This window comes from Artemia franciscana, chromosome 2, assembly GCF_032884065.1.
Source record: "Artemia franciscana chromosome 2, ASM3288406v1, whole genome shotgun sequence".
In the NCBI taxonomy this organism is placed as follows: Eukaryota; Metazoa; Arthropoda; class Branchiopoda; order Anostraca; family Artemiidae; genus Artemia; species Artemia franciscana.
Genome location: NC_088864.1, coordinates 52501058 through 52513532, shown reverse-complemented (window position 1 = coordinate 52513532; position 12475 = coordinate 52501058). Strand labels below are relative to the sequence as shown.

The following is a 12475-nucleotide window of genomic DNA, read 5'->3' as shown; positions in this document are numbered from 1 at the left end:
TAGACCAAACGTCTATTTTAGCCCCTCCCAGAGTGAAAACCCGCGGATTTTTGGCACAACTGGTTACCTCGAGATATGCAGCTAATTTCAACAAATATTCTCTGATTAGCATACAGTGTCTCCCGCCAAGTATTTCCTTAGAGCTGAACTAGTTTAAAGAAGCTCTTTAGACTCGATCCTTTTGAAGTAGGAGCATGTGAAGCCTCACTCACCTCCACCAAAGACAGCAAAAATATTTCACGATCTTGAAAATATTCCCAGAAATTTTGTATAGTTTACTATTTTTTCGCGCTTCTGACTAATTAGGCCCCTCACAAGGTCGTATCCAGGATTTTTTTTTGTTAAAGGGGAGTGGAGTTACGACAGGATTTTTGTTATTTTTTGGAGAGGGGATGCATCAAAAATTTGTATTCATTCAATTTTGTTAGGTTTTTACGACTCGAACAAAACTTTCAGGGGGAGGGGGATTCCAAAATCTCTAGCCCCCTCGGATACGGTCCTTGCCCCTGAAATAAATTCTAGCCAACGATTCAAATCCTATTTTTTTGTATTTATGATAAATATCAAATTTCAGCTAACCAGTAGTTTGCTTCATAATTACAAATTAAATTCCCAAATTCTTATTCATTTTTAATATTAAAGATAAATATCGCTAAACGATAAACAACAAAACCAACCCATTGCTTTTCCCTAATGTTTACTAACCTTGTCGCTTATATTATACCAATATTTTACTCTTATCTTTTCTCTGAAATGGCAAGTTACTTGTATCTCTGAGGGCATATACCAAAGATATTTGTTGATATACTCATATCACAAAAGCATGTTATTCGCACGATAAAGATTAACGGGAAATACACTTGATTGAAGTAATATAGTACTATTTGTATGTGACAGTTTGGGTGGCCCTTCGCTGGGCTCCATATGACGATTAATAAGAGCCCCGACATTGTTTCAGAAAGTATATCCTTTTATTTTATTTTATTTCTCCCTTACGTATTTCGCAAGTGTTTGCATTACTAGAAGGTTCAAGTTCACTTTATTCCTCGAAAACTACAAAAATCAATATTTTTTTCTTATGAGCCCTTCCATTGCTCATTAATAAATTTACCATTGACTTTTTTTCAGGCCAAGTTTCATACATTTTCCTTGTATTCAAAATTTTTAACATTTTCTGGGTAGGGGGTCGCCATTTGGACTTTACTGAATTTCCTGGGAAATTGAATTGTATTCTACCCTGAAGTCAAAAAGTTTCAAAGTAAGGATATACACGGAGTAATATATTTCAAGGGGATTAGAAGGGAGGGGGAGATATTTTCTCAAATTAAATGAGAAAACAGGAGATACTACAGATAACTTAACATTGTGGCTAGGCAGGGACATATCCCCTTGCATATCTGCCTAATAAGGTATGACTATTCCCTTATGGAATAAGCAGCTGGACAAACTTTATGATTTTTACGCTAGTATATAACGAAAAATATACAACCGTTCTGTAAAACAATTTTCAGGGTATTCCCAATATACCCTAATGACATTCTCGCATACGTGCGACTGTAAAACTGTCAGAAATAGCAATCGAGTCAGATTACAAATATCATATTGCTAGAAAACTTTAAATGTCAGCAACACAAATATCATATTGCTAGAAAACTTTCAATGTCAGCAACACAAGAATAGAAAATCCATTACTGCAAAATTCCACAGGTAAATTACACAGCTTTGGTAGGGTTAAATTATCTAAGTGAATGCTTCACAAGAAGTGGCTTTTTTCCTAGTACATCAAATCACTGGTTGTCTAAGGTAGTAATCAGGGGTAAGGGGGTGGGGACACCATACAATGTTTTTAGTCTACAGTTAAAAAATTTGAGTCGCTTCGTAAATTATTTTACTGTATCATCTTTCTAATTAGAGAAATCGATTAATGGAAATATATGACTTATCAGTCTCTGTCGTTAAAAAAAACGAAAAAATGAAGGAATTTAATAGCAGTATCCCTCAAATCAGTCAGTAAAATCCATTGTCCTCCCCCAACAAAATTTTGGCTACGGACACTTCTGTGGGCAATATCTCTAAAATAATAGAAAAAACAGAAGCACAATGTTGGTTTCGGAAAATTTTTAGAATCTTTCAACCTTGCCATGAAAAATCATTTTATGAAGGTATTAAGGAAGCCCTAGACGGTCAATCATTTTGATCAAAATCTTGCGTAAATCGATTGACTCAAGACCGTCTATAACATATAAGTACCTTTTCTTTTTTTTAATAATCCCCGTAGTTACATCTTATTTTTCTGTCTTTAGAATCCTTCTAGAGTTATGTCTTCCGGAAATACCCCCTATTCCCGATAGAAATTCCTGCGCAGGCGTGATTCTTCGTTTTTTAATACTAGACTATGACCTTCTTGGCGATTATGAACGTTTTAAGTACGTGAAATGCATGACAAAATCTTGATATTTATATATAAGAAAATTATGATTTTAATAAATATATTCCATAGCCAAACTTTTGCAATAGAGGAACGTAGAGAGATTTTTCCAGCAAGGCGAAAGGGGGTGGAAGGCCAAATAATGAGTTTGCGCTAAATGTTGGCAAAAATTTCCTCTTTAATGCGGTGAGAGTGAGACTTCTTATCCTGCATAAAAGAGTGAAAAAACTTACAATTTTTAGTCGAATAAGCCTCCAGTGACCACCGTCGAAAAAAACGCTTCATAATTTTTTATTAGGAAATCCCTGCTCTGGACTTCCCAGGTATGCTGAATTTAATAATACAATTTCATCCAGAGCCCCCTTTCCTAAAGTTACGAAACTTGTGTTGTAAATAACTCAGCTTTTAATAAACTTTAAATAGAGAAACAAAAATCAAACACTTCACAAACCAACTGCAATAAAAGGTAAAGGTGCAATAAATCAAATATGATCGTAAGCGATGAATTCCGAGAATGCCAAAAATATTCCAGCTCAATGCAAAATCTACAATTACTAATACTAACTCAACGCACTAACAAGCCGCCTGAGGCCAACACAGCTACGCATGATCCTCCCCCATCGCAATCTAATCAAGGCCATCCACCCATGACACCCTCCCAGGAAGTTCCAATTTCCTTAAAATCGTTCGTTCTGACATCTTCCTACCCCAGATGAGGACGACCTGCTTTCCATTTAGCCCTAGACGGCTGGCCGAAAAGTTCAATATCCGGCAATCAGTCATGTTTCGTCCTCAGAACATGCTCTAGGCATATCAGCCTTTCTTTCGTTATAGCCCTAGAAAGCAGGATTGAACCATATTTTTCGTACAGCCTACTCTATGAAATACGGTCAGTCAGTCGGGTACCAAGAACAAACCGTCGGCATTTTCTCTAGAAAACATCTAGCAAATTTTCATCCTCTTTTCGAAGCGCCCATGCTTCAGAGTCATATTTGACCACTGTCATCACAATAGCTTCCGATATTCTAATCTTGGTTTGTAGACTTATCTTTCTATTCTTTCAAACTTTTTTTAACTGTGAAAAAACACTCTGAGCCTTGGCTTTTCTAGTTTTAATATCTTCACTGCTCCCAACGTCTTTACTAGTAATGCTACCAAGGTAAGTGAAGCCGTCCACCTGATCAACCTTTTCGTTACCCAACTTCACCCTTTCATCTTCACTTATTCCTAGCCTTAGTGACTTAGTTTTTCTAACATTAATTTTTAAACCTATTCTAGAATCTTGAACTCGCAAAACCTCTAAAAGTTCATTCATTTTGCTCACACTTTCATCTAGGATACTTAAATCATCAGCATAATCTAAGTCCAGGAGAGTTCTAATACCGCTAATCCCTTCAATACATTTGTCTGGTTTACCATACAAGGTTAAGACCTTTTCTAAAGCTCTTCTATCAGCAGAATCGAAGGCTTAATCATAATCAACAAAACTGAGGACCTGAGGTGTTTGACAACTCAGGCACTTCTCAATTACTAACTTAAGAGTGAAAATCTGGTCGACACATCCTCTACCTTTTCAAAAACCGCACTATTCTTCTCAAAAACTGTCTACAGTATCTCTCAGTCTAAAAAAGTATCGTCTTACTACCTACGTATTACTACGTAATTTGCCACCTACAGAGACCAGATTAGTGCCTCGATAATTACAACACTCACTCTCATCACCTTTCTTATACAGTGGTCACACTGGATAATTACAAATAGTGAACAGCGTTCTATCGTCTTTATCTTCTTTGAGTATGATACTGAACGATCAAGCATCGCACATACAAAAGGCTGAATAGATACTATATATTGATAACAGACACATCATTCGATCAACAAATTAGGATTACTTTATCAAACAGTTTGTGGTAACAAACTGTAGTAAGGAGCGACCCGGCTCAATAGTAGCCAAAACTCTAAAAAATAGAATTTTGATATTAATAGCTACATCAAAAGAATCGCATTTTAATGCTGAATTTAAATATATAAGTTTAATCAAGTTTAGTTATACCCATCAAAAGTTACGAGCCACAGAAATTTTGCCTTATTTTAGAAAATAGGGGAAAACAACCCCTAAAAGTCATAGAATCTTAAAAAAAATCACAACGTCAGATTCAGCGTATCAGAGAACCCTAATCTAGAAGTTTCAAGAACCTATCTACAAAAATGTGGAATTTTGTATTTTTTGCAAAAAAAGTTCTAGTGCTCTTTTTAAGTGACCAAAAAAATTGGAGGGCACCTAGGCCCCCTTCTACGCTAATTATTTCCACAGTCACCAAATCAAAATTCTGAGATAGCCATTATATTCAGCGTAGTTAAACAACCTTATGAATATGTCTTTGGGGACGACTTACTCCCCCACAGTCCCGTGGGAGGGGCCACAAGTTAAAAACTTTGACCAGTGCTTACATATAGTAACAGTTATTTGGAAGTGCACAGATATTTTCAGGGGAATCTATTGGTTGTGGGGGGTTTATAAGAAGGGATATGTTGGAGGAACTTTCCTTGGAGGAATTCGTCGTGAGGGAAGAAAATTTTCATGAAGGGAACACATGATTTTCTAGCACTATTACAATGAAAAAATAAATATGAAAAAGTTTTTCAACTGAAAGTAAGGAGGAGGATTAAAATTTAAAACGAACAGAAATTATTACGCATATGATGGGCTCACCTCCTCCTAATACCTCGCTCTTTACGCTAAAGTATTTTTAGTAATTTGAACTATTTATTCTATGGCATTTGTGATTCAGGGGTCATTCTTAAGAAATTGGGACAAAATTTAAGGCTTTAATGTAAAGAGCGAGGTACTGACGGGGGGATGAACCCCTTCATATACGTAATAAAAACACGAGAATACAGAATTTCGTTACGTAACCTGATTTGTAAGTTACGTATATATTTTACTAATAAAAACATTCGTAAAAAATTAAAAGTTCTAGTTGCCTTTTTAAGCAACCAAAAAATCTGAGGGCAACTAGGCCTCCTCCCTCACTCCTTTTTTCTCAAAATCATTCGATCAAAATTATGAGAAAGCCATTTAGCCCCCCAAAAAAATACGCAAATTTTGTTTTAATTATTCATCTGCGGGGAGCCAAAATTCAAACATGCATCGATTCAAAAACGTTCAAAATATAAAAAAAAAACAAGTTTCTTTAACGGAAAGTAAGGAGCGAAATTAAAACTTAAAACGAACAGAAATTACTTCGTATATGAAAGGGGCTGCTTCCTCAACGCCCCGCTCTTTACGCTAAAGTTTTTACTTTTTAAAAAGTAGAGTTAAGAGAAAGAGTCAAACTTTAGCGTAAAGAGTAGGCGTTAATGTGGAAGCAGCCCCTTTGATATATGAAGTAATTTCTGTTTGTTTGAAGTAATTTATGTTTAAGGCCACAAGCTGGAAAGCAAAGGCGGTTTAACTTTTCATTGTTGTTATGACAAGAATTGGCTGGATTTGGAAGGCGAATTCGCTTGCTTATGGAAAGTGCTTCTGGAAAGTAATTTTTGTGCTAAGCTCAAATTGCTAAGATCATGACTTAAATAAAACTTCCAATCTTGACCTTTTCTTCATTTTATTGGCAATTTCTTCAAGAAATGGAAAGCATTTTGAAAAATTTCACAAAATGATGACATCAACTAAAGCAAAAAGAAAGAGAATTGTCATCTTTGTTATCAGCTTTGAATTAATTTCTTGAATCTGTGAAGGATAGAGGCATATGACAAAAACAAGGACGCTGTCAGATCAACAGTTGAGTCCCATTATTAACGGTGGTTTATTCATAGTAGCTTGTCTTGTAAGCAAGCTTGTTTCCCGACCAATTTCTAATGTTTATTTTTCCTTTTTTTGCAAATGACACTTTTTTTGTCGCTTAGACATGGCTTGTCGCGAATCCTTTAGGCAGGGATTTTAATCAAATATAATCAAATAATTAAAACCCTTTAGTTAAAGTTGGATTTAGCTACACTCCTAGGCTGTTATATCCACGGAGTGGCCGGCGTTTACCCCCCCCCCCAGAAAATAACCCTCAATGTCCCGCAGAAAAGTGGCACATAATACACAAGCACCGAAATTCCTTTCCCCAACAGAAAAAAAAACTTGAAATAAAATTCTAAAATCTGGAAAGCCTGATTTTCCACGGGGCTGGGGGTATTTTCCGGGGTGTACTTTACGCGAGGGGGATTTCCCACAAGATTTATTTTTCGGGGGGTAATAGCCAGGGAGCTAAACGTCTAGAACCATCCACGGGCAAAAAAATACAGCCAAATAGCATCAAATTAAGTGAAGAGAAAACATGGATGGCGAGAGCATTTCTATCCATCGTAGATCAGTAGGTTAAATCTAGCCTTGGGCCTCGTGTTTTCAAGTTTTGAGCTTGGAAACCCCTCTTATCACCTAACTTACAGAATAACAAGTCAGAGGAGGCGATAATAGGTATGAGGTTTAAGATTATTGGGGCATGGCATGCATAAATTTGGTCACACTGATATTTCGCTTTGAGCTTGAAAATTTCACAATTAACCAGAACCAAGCAAAATCATGTTATTATATTCTCAGGGTCATTTCTAGTTTAACTGCCCGCCCCCCTAACTGACTAGATATTGCCTATGGTAATATAATAAAAAAATGTTTGTTGGATTTTGCTGGTTTACATAGCCTTATGGGCTTAATTTTAACCGATAGTTGATTTATAAGGCCTAACAGTGTCAATTTCTTTCTAAATTAAAAAAACAGTGAGACAAGCGAAGTTTTTATACAACCCATTGCTATATCCAGGCATAAGGGTAGAAAGGGAGGCTGGTAGGTGCGTAATTTTCTATGAAGCAGGGGAGCAACTGTCCCCTTCAGACTCGAATTCCCCCACCTCAGTTTGCCCCCCCCCCCCCAGCTGCAATTTAGTTTCTGCAAAAAAATCTTCTAAAAATTAAGATAAGCCTGCATAATTCAAGCATTCAGAGAAACAGGTCAGGTTTTCTAGTACATCTTTGCCTTTATGGTAATATATGACTCATTTTTCAGTTTCCACCGTGATTTTCACTCGATTTGGGAACATTGGCTCCAACTTTGCCCCTTCCCCTAGGATTTTGACGAAATTAAGCCACTGGTTGCTCGTATGTAGTTAAATTGGAAGTAACTCTGGAAATCCACTCAATAGACGTTTTCCCTATTAAATGAAGAAATTAACTGTTGTATTGCTTAGTTCAGAAAAGGGCACAGGTTACGTACTACCACTTCACATGAGAGTGGTTGATAGCAAGTACAATAAGAGTTGGTGAGTATTTTAGTAGCAGTTTTTTGCAATCTCATAAAGTTGATTAGCCATGTGAATAAAACCTTCAAGATCGAAGCTGCAGCTTCAATCGGTAAAATTCTAGTTTAGTTACTTTTCGCTATCTTGGAAAGGGGTTAGTTAGGTTAGGAAAATGAAACTTTCAGTGATGAGTCCAGTGCCAAAAACATATACTGGGAAGGTATCCTCCCTGTAAACCCTCCTTCTGATTTCTAAGTCTTAGAAATCTGCTTTAGTCAAACTTTAGCATAAGTGTGACGGTTGAGGAAAGGGTAGTTCCCTCATATACGGTATAGATTTTGTTGATACTTCGTTCTTAGCTAGAACACACTCGACAATTCGTATGGCTAAGATCAAACAATAGCCGGTTTTCAGTCCTTATACCGGACAATTAGCTTTTGCTTGGTGGAAAACTGCATTGGAGCTTTATTTCAATTAAACATTAATAATTTAGAAACAAATTTGGGCTATATATCAGCGCATTAGGGGAGGTTGGGGTAAAGTTTATCGGGTACAACAATCCTTACTTCATAATATGCAGAATAATTGTACCTAACACATAAAGCATGCAGACCCACTACACTTTGCCCTCCCTTCATAATGTGCAAATATATAGCCCAAATTTGTTTCTAAAGTATTATATTTTTATTTTGCTTATGTTATATTTCATTATGATTAACCTAACTTCAATTCTCGAGTGTGTTCTAGCTAATAAGGAGGTGACCTTTTGTTATTTTTAAGTTTTAATGTTACTCGTTACTTTCAGTTGGAAAAACGTGTTGTCTTTTGATATTTAATATGAAGAAAGATATATCAATACTTTTACTAATTTTGAAAAAAAATGAGTTTGAATCAAATTCAACTTCTGGTCACCACCAGGCCATGGTTGAGGAGATAGCAAAATAGTTCTGAGAAGATTCTTAGGTAAATTACAATTATTGTTCACTTAAGACCTATTTACTAGATTCTTTATAAACTTAGGCAGCACAATTAGAGGCAAATTGAAGGTATTGGGTTGAATATACACCTTTTTAAACCTTAATTAGGCACTAGATTACGGGTCTCTGAAGTTGCAATCACCTAATACAAAACGTATATTTTGCTACAAGATAAAATCGGACAAAAAAAAAAAAACGTACTACGCTATTTGATTCTCTCATTCAATGCTCCTTCTAAAATTATATATCCTACTGTCGCCGTAATCGCATCCCTGCCCCCTCTCCAATAATATAGCCCTAGGCTATATACATATATCTAATGGTCTTGTAAAAATTTTTTGATGGAGGAGGGAGAAGTGAATGTGAGCAAACTAGGATACTGACGAGAAACAGGCACATAAAAAAAAATTATGCGAACGAACAATATCAGCAGTTGTTTTGAACATAGGCCTATCTTAGGACTACATCTGGCCCAATTAGGGGAGAGGGTGGGAACCCAACGGAAGTTGGTATTATATTTGGAAAAAGTATTGAACAAACCGACATTTACATTTTCTTTTTGGTTGTGTTGTGCCAAACCTTGATCTAACCATATTAAGATAAAAGAATAGTCGGTAAAATTCTAGTTAAGTGACTTCTTGCTATCTCAAAAAGGGGTTAGGTTAGGAAAATGAAACTTTTGGGGATGGGTCTACAGGCAAAAATATATCCTGTACAGGTATTTTAGAGTACCCACCGCCACTCCTTCTCCACCTAGAGGGCCTTGAAATTCATCTACATGACAGGTCTAGGTCTATTAAAATTTTGAAAAAACAACATTTTACCTTAATTTTTAGTTACCGGCTGCTTTTCTCTGCCTTCAGTTCTGAAAATACAATTCCTGTTGAGTGGAATTCTGAGCCATGTCAATGTTGTTTTTTGGTAAAATTCTAGTTAAATGACTTCTTGCTATCTCGGAAACGGTTTAGGTTAGGAAAATGAAACTTTCAGGGATGGGTCTATAGGATTAAAGTATGTCCCGGAAAGACATTTTGAAATACCTACCTCTACTCCCTCTCCTTCTGGAAGATCCTGACCTTTGATGACCTTTAAACATATTTATGTTATAAAAGGAGTTAGGTTAGGAAAATGAAACTTTCAGAGATGGGTCTACAGGCTAAAGTATGTCCTGGAAAGGTTTTTTGAAGTGGACCAATCCCCACTCCCTCTCCTTCTAGAGGGTCCTGACTTTTGATGACCTTTGAAAATATGTGTGTTATAATAGTGAAACCTTGCAAAATAGATTTTCTGCTTGAATGAAGTACAACAAAATTGTTTTCAGCTTCGTAACTTTGCTCAATTACATTATATAAGGTTTTAAAGATATGAAAGTACATTTCCTAAATTTTGTAAAAAACATTGATATGGCTCAAAATTCTACTGAAATAGCAGGAATTGCAATTTCAGAACTAAAGGCAGAGAAAAAGCAACTAGTAACTGAAAATTAAGGTAAAATGTTGTTTTGTCAAAATTTCAATAGGTAATAGACCTGTCACGTAGGGAAATTTCAGGGCCATCTAGAGGGAGAAGGGGTCAAGGTGGGTACTTTAAATACCTTCCCAGGACATACTTTAGCCTGTAGACCCATCCCTGACAGTTTCATTTTCCTTGCCTAAACCCTTTCCGAGATAGAAAGAAGTCAATTAACTAGAATTTTACCATGTTTTTTGTTTGTTTTTTAATTTAGAAAATGTATCTGCATATCTTGAAAACCTTATAAATTGGGATTGAGCTAAGTTGCGAAGCTGAAAATAACTTTGTTTTACTTCATTCAAGCAGAAGATCTATTTTGCAGGGTTTCACTTTTATGACGCACATATTTTTAAAGGTCATCGAAGGTCAGGGCCCTCAAGAGGGAGAAGGAGTTGAGGTAGGCACTTCAAAATACCTTCCCGGGACATATTTTAGCCTGTAGACCCATCCCTGAAAGTTTCATTTTCCTAACCTAAACCCTTTCCGAGATAGCAAGAAGTCCCTTAAATAGAATTTTACCGTACAAAAGACTGACTTATTTCGTGCTTGCATATTTAATTCCATCACCCAACTTCTAAATAATACACAAAAGTGAACTGAAATGAGAAATCATCTTCACCCTGACTAGGAGATACACTGCAAACCTAAAACGCCTCAAGATATTTCAAAGCGAGCTACGGTGGGAAAATATTCCAAGAAAGCAATTCAGAGTAGTAAGCTTGCAATAAAATCATTTTACTGGGTATTTGTTGTATCTTGTATAACGTAAATAAAATTGTTTTTTTTTGTTGCTGAAAGTTTAATTCTGGGGCTTCTTACCCCAGATGCCAGAATTCACATATAAAAAACAAATTCTGAAGAATATTGGCAAATGAGAGCTGTGGTTATATGCGAAATAACTGTTCACATACGCCCATGGACATAGACGTAGGGGGGGGGGGCGGGGATGTGGGAGGATCTTCGGGGAAAGAGAATTTCTATTAAAGGGACGCTGGATTTCAGCAACTTAAAAAACGAGAAGAAATAAAAAAAAGCTGTTCAACTGAAAGTAAGGAACTACATTAAAACTTAAAACGAAAAAAACAGGAGCTTTGCCCCCTCGTTAATTCCTGGCTCTTTAAGCTAAAGTATTTTTAGTAATTTCAAAAGAGATATTCATTCTAATTCAACGGCCTTTGTGATTCAGCGGTCATTCTTAAAGAAACTTCAGCGCAAAGATCAAGGTATTGACGAGGGGGTGAAACCCTTCATATACATAAAATTTCTGTTCGTCTTAAGTTTCAATGTAGCTCCTTACTTTCAGTTGAGAAAACTTTTTTTTCTATTTATAAGGAGATATGAAAGGAAACTATTACTATAGTTAATAATATAGGTAAGTTCTGACAGAGCACGACAACAATTGCTTGTGAAAAAATTAGTGCTCGGGGCGAAACAAAAATAATTTGGCAATCAAACAGCTCGTGGTAACGAACTGTAGTAAAGAGCGACCCGGCTTAATAGTAAACGAAACTCTAAAAAACGGAATTTCGATACTAAAAGATATATCAAAAGAATCGGATTTTTATGCTGATTTTAAATATATAAGTTTCATCAAATTTAGTCTTTGTCATCAAAAGTTACGAGCCTGAGAAAATTTGCCTAATTTTGGAAAATAGGGGGTAACATCCCCTAAAAGTCATAGGATCTTAACGAAAATTACACCATCGCATTCAGCGTATCAGAGAACCCTATAGAAAAAATTCCAAGGTCCAATCTACAAAAATGTGGAATTTCGTATTTTTTGCAAGAAGACAAATCACGGGTGCGTGTTTATTTGTTTTGTTTTTTTTTCCCCAGGGGTCATCGTATCGACCAAGTGGTCCTAGAGTGTTGCAAGAGGGCTCATTCTAACGGAAATGAAAAGTTCTAGTGCCCTTTTTAAGTGACCAAAAAAATTGGAGGGCACCTAGGCCCCCTCCCACGCTCATTTTTTTCCCAAAGTCAACGGATCAAAATTTTGAGATAGCCATTTTGTTCCGCATAGTCGAAAACCATAATAACTATGTCTTTCGGGATGACTTACCCCCCACAGTCCCTGGGGGAGGGGCTGCAAGTCACAAACTTTGACCAATGTTTACATACAGTAATGGTTACTGGGAAGTGTACCGACGTTATCAGGGGGATTTTTTTGGTTTGGGTGTGGGGTTCAGGGGAGGGGGCTATATGGGAGGATCTTTCCTTGGAGGAGTATTTCATGGGGGAAGAGAAATTCAATGAAAAGGGCGCAGGACTTT

The 12475-nt window shown here is 36.5% G+C and overlaps 1 long non-coding RNA gene across 1 annotated transcript in view; it reads left to right on the top strand.

Annotated features, from left to right (window-relative positions):
• Positions 1–12475, top strand: part of LOC136034344 (uncharacterized) — a 37973-nt gene that overhangs the window by 10734 nt on the left and 14764 nt on the right. Inside the window, exon 2 of the long non-coding RNA XR_010619162.1 lies at positions 7482–7734. This is a non-coding gene — a long non-coding RNA (uncharacterized LOC136034344). The remainder of the gene's footprint in view (positions 1–7481; positions 7735–12475) is intronic.